Source organism: Gastrolobium bilobum, unplaced genomic scaffold (assembly GCF_033153095.1).
Source record: "Gastrolobium bilobum isolate Gb01-03AN ecotype WA unplaced genomic scaffold, APGP_CSIRO_Gbil_v1 utg16778, whole genome shotgun sequence".
Lineage (NCBI taxonomy): Eukaryota > Viridiplantae > Streptophyta > Magnoliopsida > Fabales > Fabaceae > Gastrolobium > Gastrolobium bilobum.
This window is the reverse complement of record NW_026899505.1, coordinates 1-21,798: the sequence shown is the minus strand read 5'-3', so window position 1 is coordinate 21,798 and position 21,798 is coordinate 1. Positions and strand designations below refer to the sequence as shown.

At 36.4% G+C, this 21,798-nt stretch overlaps 1 non-coding gene and 1 pseudogene across 1 annotated transcript; both read left to right on the top strand.

Annotated features, from left to right (window-relative positions):
* The first annotated feature begins 509 nt into the window (after positions 1 to 509).
* LOC133290773 (protein argonaute PNH1-like) lies at positions 510 to 8,064 on the top strand (annotated as a pseudogene).
* An 8,972-nt stretch (positions 8,065 to 17,036) lies between these two features.
* LOC133290774 (small nucleolar RNA R71) lies at positions 17,037 to 17,143 on the top strand. The gene has a single exon (XR_009748738.1). It is a non-coding gene; the product is annotated as a small nucleolar RNA R71 (small nucleolar RNA).
* Positions 17,144 to 21,798: the final 4,655 nt, after the last annotated feature.

The window sequence follows — 21,798 nt, the reverse complement described above, 5'->3', positions numbered from 1 at the left end:
ATATATTTACATAAGATACGGAGCCGGATCCTGAAATTAAAAAAACAAAAAAAAAAATTCAAGATCCGGAATCGGATCCTAGTGGGTGGAAGTAACTGCAAATTTTCTGATCTGCAACAACACAGAACTATTAAAGCCATATACGAACGTCACTTTATTTATCTCCCCATGTTTTAGAGACCAAACAACGTCTAAGGGAAGTGGAAACGTTGTCTAGATTTGTTACCATGCCATCCACACCATCTTTCTTCTGTTTTCTCCCAGCTTTGCAGTTACAAAGATTCTTTTCTTTCCCACTCTTGTACTTTCTATACACTTACCTCATAATTAGTGCTTAAGCTAAGAAATGTTTTTTGAGTGAAAACGTGGAACTTGATGTGCTATAAAACCTTTCGGTTTTTTCCCCAGTTGGAATCTGTAATTTTTCTGTCTTCCCTACTCTCCTATGAGACAAACATACATGTGAAAGTGGCTTGTGTGTTTTCTGCAGAACTACACTGCAAGTGCAAATGAAGCACCCAGAGGAGCATCAAGTGAAATCTAGGTTGCCTCTCCAGATATCCACAGAACGTAGAAGAAAGGGTAGAAGAAGAAACCAATGGAAGATAGAGAAATTACAAGAAACAGAACCTGACTCACAACTGGGTTCCTCTGCTACTTGCAAGAGTCTTGTGTTTCATCGCAGGCCTGGCCATGGCCAGCTTGGGACTAAGTGTCTCATCAAAGCTAACCACTTCCTTGCAGATATATCAGTATCTGACTTGAGCCATTACAATGTAAGTCTAATCTTTAGGGGAATGAAGAAAACAAAAACAAATAAATTGCTACAACCTTTTCTTTGAGCTGATTTGCTTGTTAAAATTTTTGGGGTTGTCATGGATTTGAATCCAAGAAACAACCCCTGTGCAAATATGTATAAGGATTGCTGTGTATAAGGATTAATGTTCTCGTTAGTTGGAATTTAATGGGAAGTAATTATTTGTCAAGTGCTTTTGCTCACTTTCTTAGAAATGTTTTGTGAAGGTTAAAATAACACCTGAAGTCACTTCTCGTAAAACAAGCAAGGCTATCATAGCAGAGTTGGTGAGGCTTCACAAGAACACTGACTTGGCCACGAAGCTCCCTGTGTACGATGGAGGAAGAAATCTTTACACTGCTGGTTTACTTCCTTTTACATTCAAAGAGTTCAATGTAATTCTGAGCCAAGATGATGATGTTACTGGTTGTACCAGGTACTTGTTCAAGTTATTATGTTCTATTCATAATAATTTAGTTCTTAATGTGAGTGTCTTAATGAGTTTCAATTATTTGTTACAGGGAAAGAGAATTTAAGGTGGGAATCAAGTTTGCAACTCGTGTTAGCATGCATCAACTACGTGAGCTTCTTAGTGGGAAACAAGTTGACACCCCACAAGAAGTGCTTAGTGTCTTTGACATTGTGTTAAGGGAGCTTGTTGCTCAAAGGTGAATTTGTGGTTGTTCTTCTTTCAAAGTTATGATTTTCCTTCTTTTGAATTCTGATTAATTTTTTCTTGTTTCCTATTATGTAATGTTCATATGTAGTTATGTATCAATTGGGATATTTCTCTATTCTCCGGATGTAAGAAAACCACAGCAACTAGGTGGTGGCCTTGAATCATGGCGTGGTTTCTACCAGAGTATAAGGCCTACTCAGATGGGATTGTCACTTAACATTGGTGAGACTTCCACCTATTTATTTATTTAATTATTTATTGGTTCCATTTATTAAGATCTTAAATATTTATTACTATTGTCAATAATAATTAATAAGTTGCAATTCTTCGTTTGTCTTTTTATTTTGTTTTGTTTATTATCTGCCATTAATGTTTCTTCATTTACGTTTGATTACATTCAGATATGTCATCAATGGCATTCATTGAACCACTACCTGTAATTGAATTTGTTGCTCAAATTTTGGGAAAAGATATACACTCAAAGCCATTGTCAGATGCAGATCGTGTCAAGGTGAGAATTTCCTTGGTTTTTGGCAACTCAGCAATCATTGTTCCACAAACATTATTATCGTCACAAGTTACACCAAATAGGTAATGCTTGCATGCAATGTTGTCCTTTGTGTAGAGTCTCATTGTTGGAAATCGACAATCACACAGAATCGAGAAAACAGAAAAAGAGATAAGAGTAGAGAGATTGACACGATGATTTACCCTGGTTCACCCAATATAGGCTACGTCCAGCTTGTCTGTACTATATTCACCTCACCGCCACTCGTTACAAGTCTCTCGGTTTACAAGGCAAATATAAATAGGATTACAAGAAACCCTAACAGCAGCTATTCATGGGCCCAAGCCCAAACTGCTAAGAAAATTACAATAGAAACAGAGGCCTAAACATTACCTAGCCTTTCTGCTGACCCCGACAATTAGGGCCAACATCATCATGTGAAGTATGAGCCATACCCAACACTCATAAGTTATCCAAGCAAGATCTCTGGGTGATATTAACACAAATTCAGAATATGTATTAAAATAAGATCATTGTGGATTATTTCACACGCTCTTGATTAAATGTTTAAAATCTAGTGAAACATTTAAGCAATGTCTGACCAAGAAATCTTTGTGGTGTAACTGGCGAGCAGATTAAAAAGGCACTAAGAGGTGTAAAAGTAGAAGTTACACACAGAGGAACATTTCGAAGAAAGTACAGGATATCAGGACTGACTTCACAGCCAACAAGGGAGCTTATGTATGGCTTTTTAGCTTTTGTAAATTGAACTTCTGATTTTTCATACGTGACCTTCTAGGAAATGATATTCCTTTATCCCCACTGAACAGTTTCCCTCTTGATGAGCAAATGAACATGAAATCAGTAGTTGATTATTTTCAAGAAATGTATGGATATACAATCAAATATTCTCATCTACCTTGCCTTCAAGTAGGAAGCCAAAGGAAGGTGAACTATTTGCCTATGGAGGTAAGCTATGATTTGAATTTAATCAAATCATTGTGTTCTATTTGATTCTTGCTTTTCCATAAAGTACTCAATGTGAATCTTGTCCCAGGCATGCAAGATAGTTGGAGGCCAGAGATATTAAACGAAAAGCAGATAACTTCTCTGCTAAAGGTTTCATGCCAGAGACCCCGTGAACAAGAGACAGACATTTTACAGGTCATTATCATGGGTTCTTGATATCACCCTCCATCTTCCATCCTTTCTTTTCTGTTTTATTATTTTTTCTTTTCAGAATCAATTGAAAATTAGAGGGTATGCTTGGAGCGGTGGTAAAATTGCTTCACGGATTCGAATTCGGGATACAATCTCTTTGCAAATATGCAAGAAAAAGATTGCTTGTTAGGGTTATCCACACCCCTTACCTCGTTAATTAGGGTTTAGTGAGGAGTGATTTTTTAGAATCAATTGAAAATTATGTAGTCACAGTAGGTCCTTGCCATGTGATATATTGCAATCATTGTAACTTCATCCTTTATTGCCATGTAAGCTTTTACTCTACAAACATATATTTTGTGTGTGGTTTGTTTTATTAATATAGGACTTTACCTATTTACTTGCAGACAATTCAACAAAATGACTATAAAAGTAATCCTTATGCAAAGGAGTTTGGTATCAGCATAGACAACAAGCTTGCATCAGTTGAGGCTCGGGTTCTTCCTGCTCCATGGGTAATTTTCTCATAATTAATTTGTTTAACTATCTTGTTTGCTTTTTGCCATTATACTGTTAGTACATTTTGGCTCTTCTTTACCCTATAGTTGAAGTATCACAACACTGGAAGAGAGAAAGAATACTTACCACAAGTTGGTCAGTGGAATATGATGCACAAGGTCAGCTCAGACATAATGACATTTTAGTTGTAATTTTTAATTGAAAGAAAAGAAAAAGGAAAATTACTTGTTTCCTTCTAATTGCATTTCTAGCAATTTCAATGCAGAAAGTTATAAATGGAGGTAACGTAAGATATTGGGCATGTATCAATTTCTCACGAAGTGTACAGGAAAGTACAGCCCGTGGATTTTGCCAACAGTTAGTTCAGATGTGTCAAATCTCAGGCATGGTAAAAATTCAAACTTTGGTTATGCCTTGTTAACTGAAGTTTTATTTTAGAGACTAAATGTTTGAAAGGTATTCGATACTCACATTTCCAAATATAATTATTCATCTTCCATTATATATCATCATGCACACTTAACATATGTTCATGATAGAGTACAATGACATCATTTGATCCATTTAACTCACCCCAACCTAGTGGGAAAATGCTTTGATTGTTGTTTTTGTAGTATGCAAGCTTAATATATGCATTAGTTTTTGTGATTTGCATTTATCATTTAATATGACACAAGAAAGTTTCTTACACACACAACATTTTGTGGGTCCACACTTTTTGAAGCAAAAAAAAATAAAAATTACTGTACGCAAAACGAATCTCTATAACATTACACAATCACTTTTCCTACAACATAACTCTTATAAAACCCTTAGTTTTTACCCTTTATCAGGAATTCAATCAGGACCCTGTGATTCCTGTATATTCAGCGAGACCAGATCGGGTAAAGAAGGCTTTGAAGTCTGTACATTCTGGTGCTATGGAAAAACTTCATGGGAAAGAGTTAGAGTTGCTGATTGCCATTCTTCCAGACAATAATGGCTCTCTGTATGGTATGATTTTAGATCAATTCTCCATTTGCATTACTTCATAATCGTAGCTAGGATGGTACTGATGTATAATAACAGAAATGTTAAAGAGGTTATAGTTGTTGGGGTATGTTCCTCCTTAGTGCTTTGGTGGCTAAGCATGCACTGCATTTATTGGTGCATGGCTCAATTATGGAAGATTCTAGATGGAGATAACATGTCTCACCTCACCTCTATATAAAGATAAGAAAACCTGTTATCAAAAAAAAAAAAAAAAAGATAAGAAAACCTTTGTAAAAAAAGGTAAGAGACTTGTGAGAAATCCTTCAACGAGAAAATTGATTGAGTGACCTCTTCAGAGAAAAATATTGATTACCATCACTGTAGGTGAAGTTTGAGTTTATACTTCTAGTGTGACTAGAGAAACTTGAATCCATTTTTTAATCCCATTATTATTATAGTAGAAGATTTTCTAGACTACATCCCGTGGTTTTTAGTCCTCTGGATTAGGAAAGATTTTCCACGTTAAAATCTTATAACTTCCTGATTGTAAGCCGACCTCCAAATGCCAAGCCGGTGCTCCACTTAACGACATGTGACTTGCTTTCGTACTATTTGAGGAATCTTGTCCCAAAAATAGCACCTTAATGTTTCTTCATTTTCACCCTTCGATTTCATATGCCAATTAAAAAGACTATGCCTCTTTGCTCTTGCGTATGTTCTTTCATAGGTTTTTTTCCTGATGCTTAGTATTTCTCTCGTTATCCATATTTCATTTCAGTTATTCCGCGGAGGAAAACTATTTTTCACTTCCATTAAAGAAATAATCTCTTCATTCAGGTGATCTCAAAAGAATCTGCGAAACAGATCTGGGGTTGATTTCTCAGTGCTGCCTTACAAAGCATGTATTCAAGATTAATAGACAGTACCTGGCAAATGTGGCACTAAAAATCAATGTCAAGGTCTGTTATTATTAATGATTCTTTACAATGCTAAGTGTCAGGGTGGTTACATGCTATATTAAAATATTTAGTTCAGTCTCTTAACTCATTCTTTTTATTATTAAATAAATGAATTATACTGTTAGATGGGAGGAAGAAACACAGTACTTTTGGATGCTATAAGTTGGAGGATTCCAATGGTTAGTGATATACCAACAATAATATTTGGAGCTGATGTAACTCATCCAGAATCTGGAGAGGATTCTTGCCCATCCATTGCTGCTGTAAGCATTTCCAAACTCCTACAACTCACAGATGATCTATGTTTGATATACACTGATCACTGTAATCCAGGTTGTAGCCTCCCAGGACTGGCCGGAAGTAACAAAGTATGCAGGGTTGGTTTGTGCTCAGCCTCATCGCGAAGAACTCATTCAAGATCTTTTCAAATGTTGGAAAGATCCACAGCGTGGTGTAGTTTATGGTGGTATGATCAGGTACTTAAGTAGCAGCTCTTCTAACCATCTAAACAATGTGTTTCAGTGAAATGTCATGTTTGATTATTTGTTTCAAAGTCATACAGGGTCCCCTTAGGTATTGACTAGATTACTTCAAAGGCCTGAAAATGTCTCCAATTTACATTGTTTCAATTTCCTACTAGGACATCCTTTCTGGGTTCAAGGCTGTGCTTTTTACACTTTAGTAAAGAATGTCTGCATGTTCAAGGCTGTGCTTTAATAATATATGCTTTTTAAGCATATATTATTTGTTGTTATCCAACTTCAGCAAGCCTATTTGGTTCATACTAATTTATGCTATACTGCAGGGAACTTTTACTCACATTTAAGAAGGCAACTGGTCAAAAACCATTGAGAATAATATTTTACAGGTAGTGTGGTCTGTTCTGGTATTTTATAGAAATTGTTCTTGTGATTGTGTGGAAGTTAAGAATGAGGACTAATATATCTTTAGGGATGGGGTAAGTGACGGACAGTTCTACCAGGTTTTGCTGTATGAGCTTGATGCCATCCGTAAGGTACATGGACAAATCACTCAGTAAAGTTATCATTTATATTGACTGTGCCATTCCCCAATGCTTAAATTCTTATTATGTGTAGGCTTGTGCATCCTTGGAACCTAGTTACCAACCTCCAGTAACATTTGTAGTGGTTCAAAAACGGCATCACACTAGACTCTTCTCAAATAATCACGATGACAGAAACAGCACTGATAAGAGTGGGAATATCTTACCTGGTAAATTTTTTTTGCTTCTGCCAGCTGCTAGAATTTGTGCATGTCACTAATTTAAAGGTATTCATGTGTAATTTTCTAGAATTTTCTGCTGAAGGGTATGCTAATATTTGCTGTATATCTTGGTTACTCTTCAATTTCTTTGACTAGGGTCATAAATGGTCCCCAGAGTTGAGAGATTAGTCTGATTGTAATGTAGGTACTGTGGTGGATTCTAAGATCTGTCATCCTACTGAATTTGACTTCTACTTATGCAGTCATGCAGGGATTCAGGTATGATAATGGTATCAATTTTGCTACATTAGATAAGATTAGGATTGAGGGTGAACCTTGCGGCAGGGGTTAGGTTGCTTTCCTGTCACAGGTTTGAATCTGACAAACAATTTCTCTACAAAAATATAAGGGTAAGACTGTGTACAATCTATCCTCACCCCTATTCTCGCAAGTCATGGAACCTTATGTACCGGGGTTTGCCGTAGATAGGATTCAGATTGTGAATCTCACATTGTTGTAAACTATTAAAATGTCTAGCATGTTGTGGCAGCCAATTTAAGTTGTGATTTGAAATTTGCAGGGTACAAGTAGACCAGCACACTATCATGTCCTGTGGGACGAGAACAATTTCTCTGCAGATGAGATTCAGTCTCTAACCAACAACTTGTGCTACACGTAAATAATTTCTCTATTTATCATCTCAAATTTGTATGCTCTATTCTTATGATGACATAACCTTCCTAATATTTTGGTTGTAGCTATGCAAGATGTACGCGGTCTGTTTCTGTAGGTAATAATTCTCTTGCTCTTGCTTAACATAAATACTGTTATATATAATCTGCCAATCTGTATAGTAATGTTAGTTTCAATTACGAATCGTTCAATACTCCTTGAACGCACATTTGTTTGAACAAAAGTAAACTTTGAAATTTCCGTGCAACTAACTTTACTGATCAATACATACTTTATCTGTTAGCTGGTTTCGAAACAAATTAGTTACTGTTGTCAATTATAAAGTGTCTATTGTGTGTGCAGTGCCTCCAGCGTACTATGCTCATCTTGCAGCCTACAGAGCTCGATTCTACATGGAACCTGATGTTACTGAGTTTGCTAAACTGCGAGGTGCAAGATCAAAAGATGGGGCTGTTCGGCCACTGCCTGCTCTCAAAGAGAAGGTGAAGAATGTTATGTTTTACTGCTGAATGAGGCGCTATATAGAGGCTTCCAGTTAGAGAAACAGCAGAATATATAGTGAAGGGAAACTAAATGATGTTAAAAAAGTTTCCCATGTACTGTTCATATTTTGAGAATCTTTGCATGGAAAATTTTGAGTGTATAAAAGTTTTAGTTCTCTGTGTAGTGCTAAAATCCAGAGAAACTCTTTAGAAGATAAACATGTTATTTAGAAGACAGTGGGTGATATTAAATCACTAAGAGGTTTGAACTTATGTATAGAATAAAAGAGATTAATGATCAGAATTATCGAACACAGTGCAATAAGGAAATTAGAACAGACTTACAAGATGTCAGATAATGGAACAGAATGATCAATGTATGCATGATAGTGTAGAAAATCCGAGCCCACAGAATGTGTCTCCTTAAGACAATTTGCCCCCTCACTCATGCCGAAGGTTGATGGACACTTGTCTCCCAGTATAGAACGAATTGCGTCTGAAGATTGGTGGCACTACCAGTCAACAGCCCAAACGAACACAACAAGATGCCAGAGGAATTACACCAGAAAAATAGAAGGAAGTATGCAAAATCGGATGAAGGAAAAAATCTGCCAGAGTAACAGTGCAGAAAACTTAATAATATTTTCTGAAGGGGTCAAGGTCTATATATAGAAAATGTAAGGTCACGATTCAAAAGGCACATATTTGACGACGATATAACACATCCGTTTGACACGAAAATACACATTCGTTCAACACGAAAAGACGCCCATTCTCACTACCAAACTTCTTATTCATAATTTATGGGATTTAGACCCAAAATCCAACAATCCCCCACATGGATAAGAAGTCAATTCATCGTGACTAAATGCTTAAGAATATGAATGCAAAGTGTAATTTCCTCAATGAGAAACAATTGCATCGAGATAGGTAGAGTTACCTTTGAACCTTCTCTAGTGAAACCTATCACATATACTCAGTCAATCGGTGGTCTGGGCGACTTGAACCGTCGACCTTTAGTGTATACCTAGACAATAGGAGTCACACAATTGCTTCTCTAGCATTGTTGGTCCTTTGTTGTGCCCATTTTGGTTATGGGACACCTACCTAGTTCTGCGAGTGTTCTAGAGAATCGGCCTTTGAAAAATTCTCATAGAAGCGACCCTCACTTCACACTCACATAAGTGATTTCTTATGATGTAACTCACTATACATCATCTGAACACAACAGATTAAGAAATCATTAAAAGCCTAAATGCTTACCCTCATAAATACACTGTCTTGTCATAGGAATAAGTATGACTTTAAAAACTCCACTGTGTCTTGACAGTCAAACATCACTTAGTTGTCTCTTTGAACCTAGTTCGTGGGATCTCCACTCATCTAGGTAGAGTTACCACAATGATCAACAATTGATAGCCTTAAACCCATTCCTTTCGACAAATTGTCAACCAATTCTCTAGGAATCCCTTTGGTTAACGGATTCACTATGTTCTCTTTAGACTTAACATAGTCAATTGTAATGATTCCATTCGAGAGTAGTTGTCTTATGGTATCATGTCTACGACGTATATGTCTAGACTTACCGTTATACATAACATTCTTGGCCCTCCCAGTAGCTGTTTGGCTATCACATTGTATGCATACGGCTGGTACCGATTTTGGCCAATTAGGAACATCCTCAATAAAATTACGAAGTCATTCGGCTTCTTCACCGGCTTTATCTAAAGCAATAAATTCTACTTCCATGGTTGACCTTGCAATGCAAGTCTGTTTGGACGATTTCCAAGACACAGCATCCCCACCAAGGGTGAACACATATCCACTTGTGGATCTAGTATCTAAGAGCCGGTGATCCAATTTGCATCACAATACCCTTCTAAAATTGCAGGGTATTTCTCATAATGCAAAGCAAAATTTTGAGTGTACTTCAACTATCCCAAAACTCTTACCATAGCTTTCCAATGATTTTCATTTGGATTACTAGTAAAGCGACTTAATAGACTTACTGCATAGGCAATATCAGGTCTGGTGCAGTTCATAACATACATAAGACTTCCTAACACTTGAGCATATAGCTTTTGTGCTATAGCTTTACTAGTGTTCTTTAATAAACTAAGATTAGAATCTACAGGATTCTTCACAGGGGTTATATTCAAACTTTTGAATTTCTCAAGAATTTTAGCTATATAGTGAGCTTGTGATAAGGCCAACCCTCCAGATGTTCTATGGATTTTAATACCTAAGATAACGTCTGCTATCCCCATATCTTTCATATCGAATTTACTCCTAAGTAATTGTTTAGTAGCTTTAATCATTTGATTATTGCTACTCATTATCAACATGTCGTCTACATAAAGAAAACAATGGCAAATCCTTTCACGGTGTTTCGAACATATACACTTTTGTCGCATTCATTAATTCGAAATCCATTTGATAACATAACTTTATCAAATTTCACATGCCATTGTTTTGGAGCTTGTTTTAACCTGTAAATGGATTTTATTAAGCGACAAACTTTCCGTTCTTGTCCTGGAACAACGAAACCTTCAGGTTGTTCTAAATATATCTCTTCTTCTAGGTCATCATTTAAGAAGGCGGTCTTAACATCCATTTGTTGTATTTCTAATTGATTCAATGCAGCTACTGCGATCAACATCCTAATGGATGTTGTAAGAACTCGCACCGTTGATTAAGGAAGTTAATTAAATAATATTGAGAATTAGGAAATAATTCCTTAATTGACCCTAATAATTATGAGAAGGCTTAAATAATTATGGTAAGTGATTATTAATGCTGAAAGCCGCTTTTCTGACGAAAAGGGCATATACTGGTTATGCTCCACGGTATAAGTGCATACCGTTGAAGTATACCAGAAAATTATAATAAGTGCATGAATATTCCTAGAATAATATGTAGGATTGTGATTTCAAGTTTCAATTCAAAATAATGAGAACTGGTGCCAGAACTGATACTGTCTATGTAAAAGCGCGTACCGAAAAGGTGCTGCGAAAAATAAAATAAAAATATGATAAATCTTAAAAAAATGAGTAGGTTCAGATTCCAAAGTTTGGGATTAAAATGCTAAGCCTAGCTATTAGTGCTTATACTGTGTGATTAAGTTTAAACCGACTATATATATTAAGAGGCACATGATCCTAGGTCAGATTTGTGCACCTCTACGTAGCATTTGCTGAAGCCTTGTGACCAGCCACCTTGCCACTCTCTTCCTTCTTCATTTTCTCACCAAAGACACCACCTTTGATCATTGTTTCTTCTCTTGATCACTGTAACAAGGTTCTCTCACCCACACAAGGTAGCACACACCAAGAGCACCAAAGACACCACCACACTAGGTCAGATTTGTGCTACCTTATGTGGGTGAGAGAACCTTGCTTCTGAGTTGTGAGCACGGCCTAGGGAGAGTTGTTGGGCTGAGTTATTTGCTTGGGCTTTGTGAACCATTTCCTAGGGTGTTGGAGCTTCAAGGTGGGATCTTTGAAGAGAAAAGACCTTGCTTGAGTGATATTTTCGTGTACCCTTGGAGTCAGCACCTTGGAGCTGACTTGTGAGCTCCAAGAGCACCTTTGGTTTGCTGTTTGGAACCTTGGATAAGTGTCACCACCTTTGATCTTGATTTTCTTGGTTAAAAGAGGAGTCTTGGTATGTTTAATGAGTAAAACAAGTAACCAACCTGTATATGAACCTAAATGGGCTTAAAGATGCATGCTTTAACGTTTAAGTGTGTTAAAAATTGAACATTGAGAGTGATATCTCGCGAAATGCAGAAACTGCATTCTGCCGCGAAATATTCGGATATTGATATCCGGATATGGGCTCTGTGATATCTGTATATGCATATTCGGATATGGATATCCGGATATGTCTCCGACATATATCCGAATATTCTGAGTTTTCGAAGAATAGTAGCGGTACTGTTAATACATAACTGTGTTTGGGGTTTGTGGACCCTAGATTTATGAAGTAGGACATCTGTAATAATTAAACTAAGTCAGAATCAAGTGATTAAGATTTTGTGGCTTTGGGAGAAGCCTTAAGACATGAAACGTATAACACCTCGTAATTTTATAAATGTATTATTATATATAAAATGTGGTTGAAGGGTAGGATTAGTGAAAATTCTGAGATTAGGGCCAAATTGCATGAGAAGGGTAAAATAGATTTTACCAAACACGTAACCCGAGACAAGAAAAATTGAGTAGAAGGTCTCAAATAATAAAAATAAGGCCGGAAATGGATTCAAGACAAAAAATTGAGTGGATAGGCAAGTTTAAAAAAAATTGATGAATAGTGATTTTCCCGGTGTAAAATACTGCGATATAATTGCACTCATAAGCGTGAAATTTTGATCAGTATTTTTAGGAAATAAAAATATGACGTGAACGAGAAAAATACGTAAGTTATGAATTTATGATTTAAATTAGGTGATTTAATAAAATTAATTCGCATGTGGGACCCACTTAAGTGACTTAAGTGGGTGGAAGGCAAAAAATGCCAAAATTCTGATTTCTTCTCTCTCCTCTCTTCCTCTCCAACCCGTGGAGCTCTCCATTGATGGGGTTTATGTTTTGAGAATTTCATCCAACCAAAACATCATCAAATCCTCTCCAATAGCCAAAGTGTTACCCATCAAAGTTTATGGAAATGACATTCTAAACCCAACCATACCACTCTCCACCTTTGAAACTCATTATTTTGGAAGAAAACCATCACCCACTTCCACAAAAATTTGGAAGAAAATAGGTGTTCTTGGAGTTGTTGCTTAAGATATTGCTTGAGTATTGTGTGGAGAAGCCTTTGACCTTGATTCTTGGTGAGTAGCTCTACTTGTACGTGTTTAATTTTGTGTATTTCAAATTGGTGCCCCTAGGGTATGTATCCTTGAATTGATATGGTTAGAAGACTCAAATGGAAATTGTGCATTAGATAAAAGTGGCTTAGAATGGTGTGTTAGAGTGATTAAACTCATAAAAATTATTGTGATTTGGAAATTTTAACTTAGGAAATTTTATGATGAGATTTCAATACTTTATGAATTGTCATGATGATGGGATTAGATAATTGAGTTGTGGAGCTTTGGTATGAGTCAATAAAAGGATTGTAAGACATGTGGAAGTGTTAAATTGAATTGAAAGCCTTGGTGTAGGCTTCCTTGAAGAATTCAAACCATAGAGGGAATTTAGGAAAAATGATGTAAAAATTGTGTAGTTGAAGTTGTATGATTGAAAATGATGTTTAAATGGATGATAGTATATTGTGATATAGTTGAATTGGAAGAAAGAATGTTGGATATAAAATTGTATGTGTGAATTCAACCTATAAAGGAAATTGGAGGAAATTGGTGAGAAAAATAGTGTAAAATCAATGGTTGGTGCCTTGGTGCATACATGGTTATGATGATGAGTTAGTTCAAGGATTAAAGTGATTGAGATAGTTGAGATAAATGGAAAAATAGCCATAGGCCTAAGTGATTTTATGGGTTATTATTATTGTAAAGTTGATGAGTATTATGTGAATGTTGTTGATCATTGTAGTTTGATCATATAGGTTGCCACTCACAGATTCAATAGAAGTGGATTAAGCTTGGAGCTTAAGTTGAGGAGCATTGGCTTCGGAGTGAGGTAAACCTTTGGAACTTGGGTTTAGTCCCTTGTGTGCTCCACCACACCTAGTGGAAGGTTGTGGTTGGATTATGTGTTTTTGGCATTGTGTGATTATGTACTCTCATGCATTATTTCTTGATTGTGTGACATGCTTGGAGCATGTTGTGTGAAAAATTGTGTGGTCTCTGGCCAGTAGATGTGTGTTGGTTTGGACTTCCGCTGGAGATATCCTTTGGGGATTCCGGTCGGGTTTTGCCGTGGGGCCGACTCTGGGAGCGGTACCGGGATGATCCAAACGTGGGACTTCCGCTGGATAGGGCTTATGAGGAGTTCCAGTTGGGTTTTGCCATGGGGTCGTCTCATCCATGGGAGAGGCACCAGGAAGATTCCGGGAGTTATATGATGGGGTCCTTGAACAGAATTCTGATGTGGATGTTCTTGGATTTGTCCCCAGTTGTTTGTGGTATTGTATGTCATGCATTTTTACATAATGTTATTTGTTGCACATTGAGTGAGCCATGGGTTGGAGTGATCCTCTAGTACCCTTAGTTTACTGAGATATATTTGCATATCTCACCCCGCGTTTGGGGACACCATTTCAGGTTAGGTTGAGCATGGAGGAGTTGAGCAGGAGGTGCATATGGAGGGCATGACATATTGAAGGATTCCATTTGATGCACATAGCATAATGTTTAGTAATTGGACTTAGGTTATGAACATATTGCCATGCTTTTGCATGTCATGACCCTATTTAAGTCTTTGGAAATTGATGTATATGTATATGCCTCTAGTTTATATTTGTACTTTGGTGAGCATGGGACTTGTCCATGGCCACATATTTTGTGTTTTGAGGTATTTGGAGTCTTATGTTGTAAAGTGTCCATTTTAATGTTTAAATGGCCTTGGAATTGAGAATTATTGTAATTGATGCATTATATAAAGAATATGCATGATGGAAGGGCCTATAGCCTACATTAGTAATGGTACATGGGTTATAGTAAGTATTAAAGTGATAGGAATGAAATCATGGATCCTTTTTGAATGAAAAAGCTGTCAAAACTGGTTTTTCATAGTAGGGAATCGATTCCCTGCTGCTGGGAATCGATTCCCTGAAACAGAGAACGTGAATTTCAGCCACTGTGAAGGCTAGGAGTCGATTCCTTGAGGTTGGGAATCGATTCCTCAAAACAAGGGAGGCAAATTTTAGCTACTGAATTTTACAGTAACTGCTGGGAATCGATTCCTTGAGGTTGGGAATCGATTCCCACTATGTAAAATTTGAAAATGTGTCATTTTATCACCTAGAATTAATGGTATTACTTGGAGGGGTTATGATAAATAAGTTTCATGCTTCCGCGTGTCTTGCATTTACAATTACGGAGTTGTTTTACTTGGAGGGGTTATGATTAATACCCTTAAGATCTGAAAACTGCTATCCAATAGCCATTTTATTCTTCTTGAGTACCTTAATCAACTTCACTTCCTCACTCTCAGATAACATTGCATTGATGATTACTGGATATGTTTGATCATCCCCAAGGAACACTTACTTCAAATGTGAAGGTAATTCTTTAAGTTCTACCTTAGGTGCTCCTTTTGGAATGTCATCAATCTTCTTCTCAAGCTCTTCCACTTCTGGCTCTTCTTGGTAATCTTCTGTACCTGTCTCTTCTTCTGATCGCTCTTCCTCAACTGGGAATTCTTCTTCTTTATTCATTTCTTCCACAACCTCCTGTATCACATCCAATCTAAAACAATCCCCCACATCAACAGGGTGCTTGATAGTTTCAAATACATCAATTGTGACTGTTTCCTCATCCACCCTTAGCAACAACTTTCCTTGTTCAACATCTATCAAAGATCTTGCAGTTGCTAAAAAGGGTCTTCCTAACAATAGAGGACTTTCTGTATCCTCTTCCTCCATGTCAAGAATCACAAAATCCACTGGAAAAATAAACTTGTCTACCTTGACCAAGACATCTTCAACCACACCTTCAGGCCTCTTGATAGATCTATCTGCAAGATGCAGAATAAGATTGGTCTCCTTCAAAGTGTTGATTCCCAAAGCTCTACATACTGTCAACGACATCAAGTTTATACTGGCTCCCAAATCGCACAATGTCTTTCCCACCTCCACATCTCCTATAGCAATAGAGATACTGAAGCTTCCAGGATCTTTCATTTTTGTTGGAAGCTTCTTCTGGATTAGAGCACTACACTCTGCTGTTAGGGCCACTGTCTCACCATCAGTTAATTTCCTCTTCTTAGTAAGAAGATCCTTCATGAACTTTGCATAGTAAGGCATATTTTCCAGTGCTTCAGAAAATGGTATGTTAATTTGTAAATTTTTGAAGATATCCAGAAATCTTGCATAGTGCTGTTTCTGAATCTCTTGCTTCAACCTTTGAGGGTAGGGAACTCTAGCATAGGGAGATAAAATAACTGGCTATTCTTTCTTGTCAGCCATCTTCTTCTTTTCCCACTTCATCATCTTTTGTGGGGAAGCATTTTTACCAACTTCTACCTCTCCTTCATTCTTATTATTTTCCACATTCTTTTTCACTGGTTGAAGTACCAACCAACTTCTTGTCATAATTGCTTTACAGTGCTCCTTAGGATTCACTAATGTATCACCTGGAAATTTCCTTTGTGGTCTCTCTGATATTTGTCTTGATAATTGACCAATCTGGGTTTCCAAATTTCTGATTGATGCTTCCTGATTTCTGAAAGAAGTTCTGGTCTCTTGCATGAATGCAGTTGTCTCTTCCCTGAATGAATTAGACCCCTGGATATGATCCTGAGTTGTCTTAGATAACTGAGCAAACGCTTTCTCCCATGCAGCAGGATCACTTGACTGCTCCTTCATATGTGGTGGTGGGGGATGTAATGGTGGGTTCAATTGATGGTTGGAACTATAGCTGAATCCTAGGTGTTGATTCTTGTTCTTCCATGGTGGCACATAAACATTCCTTCCCTGATTGTTGTAGTTCCTTTGATTATTATGATCATACCACACTCCATTCACCTCTGCTTGTTCTGGTGATCCCCCATAATCACATTCCTCTGTCACATGGCCTTTGCCACAGATAGCACATACACTCTTGGTTTCCACAGAAGCTACCTTTTATGAAGAGAGTTGCTTAATGAGGGTATCCAATTGTTGCTGCTGTTGTCTCTGTGTCTGCATCAGCTGACCATTCCTTACCAACAGAGCATCATACCCATCCAACCTGATGATTCCTGTCCTTCTGTCAGCCACTGGGGCATTATCAAATTCCTGAGATGCCAATGACTCAAAGATATCCAAGGCTTCTTGAGGAGTCTTGGTAGTCAATGATCCACCAGCAGTGGCATGCACCGAGGTTCTAGTGTTAGTGGTCATTCCTTGCGGAAAGATTGCTGCTTGTTGCCATGCCTCAATTCCATGCTGTGGACATTTCCTCAACAAAGTCTTGAATCTCTCCCAAGCCTCATAAATGGATTCTGACTCTTTCTGCTTAAAGCTTGTAATCTCATCCTTCAACTTGGCCCTCTTGGATGCTGAGAAAAACCTCTGCAAGAACTTGGTTTGCAGATCATCCCAAGTTGTTATACTTCCTTGTGGCAATGATTGCAGCCATCTCCTTGCATCATCCGTCAGTGAATGAGTGAATAGTCTCAACAAAATTGCATCTCTTGTGACACCATTTATCTTCACAGTATCACTCAACAACAGAAAGTTCTCTATGTGCAAGTAAGGGTCCTCTGCACTGGTTCCAGCAAACTGATCCTTCTGCACCAAATGTATCAAAGCAGGCTTCAATTCAAAGTTGTTGGGCTCCACTGTTGGGCGCACAACACTCCCAATTGGAGGAATCACTGCAGGAGTCATGTACTCTCCCAGTGTCCTCTGTGGTGGTGGTGGTGGTCTGTGATTCTCTGCCATTATCTCTTCCTGATTAACCGTACTGGATTCACCAATTTCTTGCAACTGTCTCCTTTGCCTGGCTGCCCTTTTGTGCTTCCTCAATGTCCTTTCTAATTCTGGATCATACAACAACAAATTCGGATCAAGTGTACCTCGCATATACCAGAATCAAAATTGACCAGAAACTTAACATAAACTAAAATACTGAAAATAAAAGGATTCAATCTCAGAATTCTATGGTATCAGTTAGTGTTGAAAAACAAATTCCCCGGCAACGGCGCCAAAAACTTGTTGGACGTTTAGCAAGTGCACTAGTCGTACAAGTAATAAAATGATGAGTAAAGATCGTTCCCACGAGGAATTGTGTTCAAGCACCAATAAACCATAGAAAACTAATTTGAATCAGATAAGAATTTGTAAAAGTCATGAATAATTTGTCACCAGAAAATTGATTGTAAGTAATTTGACACAAAATAAATATGGATTAAGAATTAATAAAACAACAAGTAGTCAGAAAACAACTTTCCTCCATAATAACCCATGTAAAAACTGATCATATGATGAATTCTTTTCCATGTGATGTTAATCAACCTTTTACTTATCATCAAGATGTAATCCCTTACTACCCTGATAGATACATTAATCAGAAACCCCAATCCCTTGGTGATCTCTTTCTTAATACATGCATGAAATACTAAAGTCTTAAGATTACATCAGAACTCTAGCATCAATCCCTTGAGTACTAGAATTCTGATGTTGAGATTATCAGATACAGAAGTCATATAAACATCCCTGTTCTACACTACTTCCTTGATAGAAATAATTAAATCAGAAAATCTCAAATCAACACATGAAAAATACTTCATCATATTAATCAGATCAACATAATATTATCATGGAGTTCTATTGCATTCAGACTACAAAGACTCTACTCAGACATGACTAAGGAATAGACAAGAGAAGAAGAATCAAACTTCATTTCCATGTTGAAAGTCTTCAATCTCCAAACTATTACAAAGAAATCCTAATACAAAAACTAAAACACTAAGAGAATTTAGAGAGAAGTCAGACTAAAGTTTAAGAGAGAGAGAGAAATCTCAGATCCCTTCAGATCCAGATTTTCACTAAGTGTGAAGGCTTTGCCTTTTATAGTGTTACAATTAAAAACAGAAAACTGATGTGGGCGCTAAAACGTCCATAAGTGACCGTTTTAGCGTCCATGCTTTACGTATGCTCAACTGCTTTTAACTGACTCCAACGCTAAAACGTTAAGGAATGACCGTTTTAGCGTCCAAACTTGATGGATGCTCAACTGACTTTAACTGACTCCAACGCTAAAACTCTTGATTTGGACATTTTAGCGGTGGAGACCAGAGTCCTTTTTCCACTTCAGGGCGCTAAAACGCTTATTGCAGGCCGTTTTAGCTCCCAAGACCAGCAATTTTCCATCTTCTAAGTGCAGCAGCGCGCTAAAACGCTCTGTGTGGGCGTTTTAGCGCTCATCACCAGCAAGTTTTGGCCTCTTCCTGTAGCAGGGCGCTAAAACGCTCAGTGTGGACGTTTTAGCGCTAAACACTAGGGAATTTTTCTCCTCTTGAGCTCCAGAATCTTCTTCCTTCTCCAGTTGCCTTTCAAGCTTGCTTTTCCTACAAGAATCATACAAATTTCCAATAAAGCTCTTGAACTTGTAATTGAGGACATCTTAGGACATTAACCTTGTTTTTCATCATTTAATCACACAATCAAAATTTCTCGAAGGAGCCATCACACTCTCCCCATCGATTGCTCCTTATAACTTTAATTTTCTTATTTGGATACAACACATATACCAAATAATAAACTTCATTTTAACCATAAAATAATATACAATTATCATGTCATTGACAACATTTAATGTCATCACATTGACTTTGATCATGTCATCACTAAGATAGCTTTTTTGAGTTCACATAGTATCAAATATTTCACTAGATATAAGACTTTTATATCCATCAAAGCACATAATGCATTTTTAAGTAAGAATTATCACTTGCCTAAATCATAAAGTCAAAACTTTCCCATTTATAAATCACGAATTAATGGATATCAAATATAGTTATATATACCATCAAATCCATGTGTACCATATATAATTGAATGTCAAAAAATACATGGCTTTCCCATATAATCAATTCTAAGAGTTTTCAATATTAAACATATACCAACAGTATATATCATCATGATATTTATTCAATGAATCAATATCATTATTTGCATCTTGGGTAAAAAATATGTACGACTCTACTTGAATCTTAATAAAACCAATGCAATCATTTCAATGTATAAAATTTTAGTTTGAATATAAGATTTCTAATATTTTTCTACAAGATTCGAACTTGAATCCTCAGACATAAGCATTATCATTATCAGGATGACGAGACACCAAGAAGACAGTCACACAAAGAATTGCCACATTTTGAATTTAAAATCAAAATAAAGCAATGTGATTTGTAAGGATTAAGTACCCAACCACCAAACCATGGACCATTATTAAATTATTTTAAAATTAAAACAGTGCAATGATTCACCCAAAAAGCACCCAGTAAAAATATAACCACCATCGTCATTGCCATTTCATTCTTGATTCATATAACCAAGAGCAATGCATTCAATAGCATGTCTACACATTACATGCATTACAAAATATATTATTCCATATAATTGAACAAAAAGTATCATGTAATACATCATGCATGTGCACGAAGGAAACACAGTTTTACCATTTCACCAAGCACCATTTATATACTGATTAAAAATTAACTTCCACAGAACCTTTTTTGAACCAATGGTTGCAACGATTTCTTTATAACCGTCAACATACATGCAATTTCTGCACTTGATGTCCCGACACCATCTTTGTCTTTTACATGTATGTTTTTTCAAATATCAAACCACGCATGCATGTACTCTTCAACGTTAATATTGAATTAGTGAAGTGATGAATATATACATGTCAAGAATTCATCAGTGCATCATCGTTGACAAATGTCACATGAAATATAATATCATATATATTGGAAATCTAAGAGCACACATTTCCCAACACAGAAAACTGATTTCATTAATTTTTTTATTTTTGTATTAAAAAAATCATATTTCTACAAACACAAATGAAATCTCTTATTCCTCCAATTTCACCAAATTCCAAAAATATATATATATATTGGACATTTGATTTGTGTTCCTCACACAAAAACAGAGACGAGTTCAAAGGCACAAACAAATTTATATATAGAATATGGACAAAAACTTATTACACTGTTATTTTCACCAAAACGCAGCAATGGAGAAAATTTGAAAATTAATATCGACGCACGATTACCTAAAAGTGATAATATAATGGACTGTTTGCATTTCTAAATTATTCAATAATTGCAAATTTCATTTTTTTAATGATAACGGTCACTTTAATATATAGCCGTTAAACAGTACAGATGTTTCGACCATGAATATCTAGCAAAAGCATATCAGGCATAAGTATGTGTTTTGTTATTAGAAATAAAACTGATGCCAAAAGCATGTTATGATACAAACATCATGCATGCACAAATGCAAAGTGGTTGCAATCCAAAAGGATTCCACACAGTAATTGCATCCATGGCTGCCATGGTCATGTTATAATAATAGAATAATGCCACCATGGCCCACCATACATCCGATCAAAAGGCTTTCATATATATAAGTATCGTATCATATATCACAAATAATTCAACGTTCAAGTAATCGTGCACTCAAAAACCATAGAAGTTGTATAACCATTTTTTTTCAAATGAAAAACAAAAAGTAAGTGATGATACAGGTTGCATATAAACTTTCTATGCACAGTTACCAAGGTTTGACATTTTTGGTATGGCAAATGCAATAAAAAATGTATCAGGGGATATTGAAAAAAAAAACTAATTCGTGAAATCTTTCTTTCAAAAAATTAAAGATTTCATATACACAGATTAGAAATTATATTTCTGTTACTCAAACAGAAATTTTGATTAATCCCACAAATTAATCTCTTAATTACACAGTAAATAAAAACAGTATATAAAAATAGAAAGCAGAAGTATATAAAAATAGAAAACAGAACATACTGATCACAGGTTCAAAATACCAAATTGTTTTAAGATTGTTATTTAAAAGAGAGTGGGTGATATTAAATCACTAAGATGTTTGAATCCATGTATAGACTAGAAGAGATTAATGATCAGAATTATCAAACACAGTGCAATAAGGAAGGAAATTAG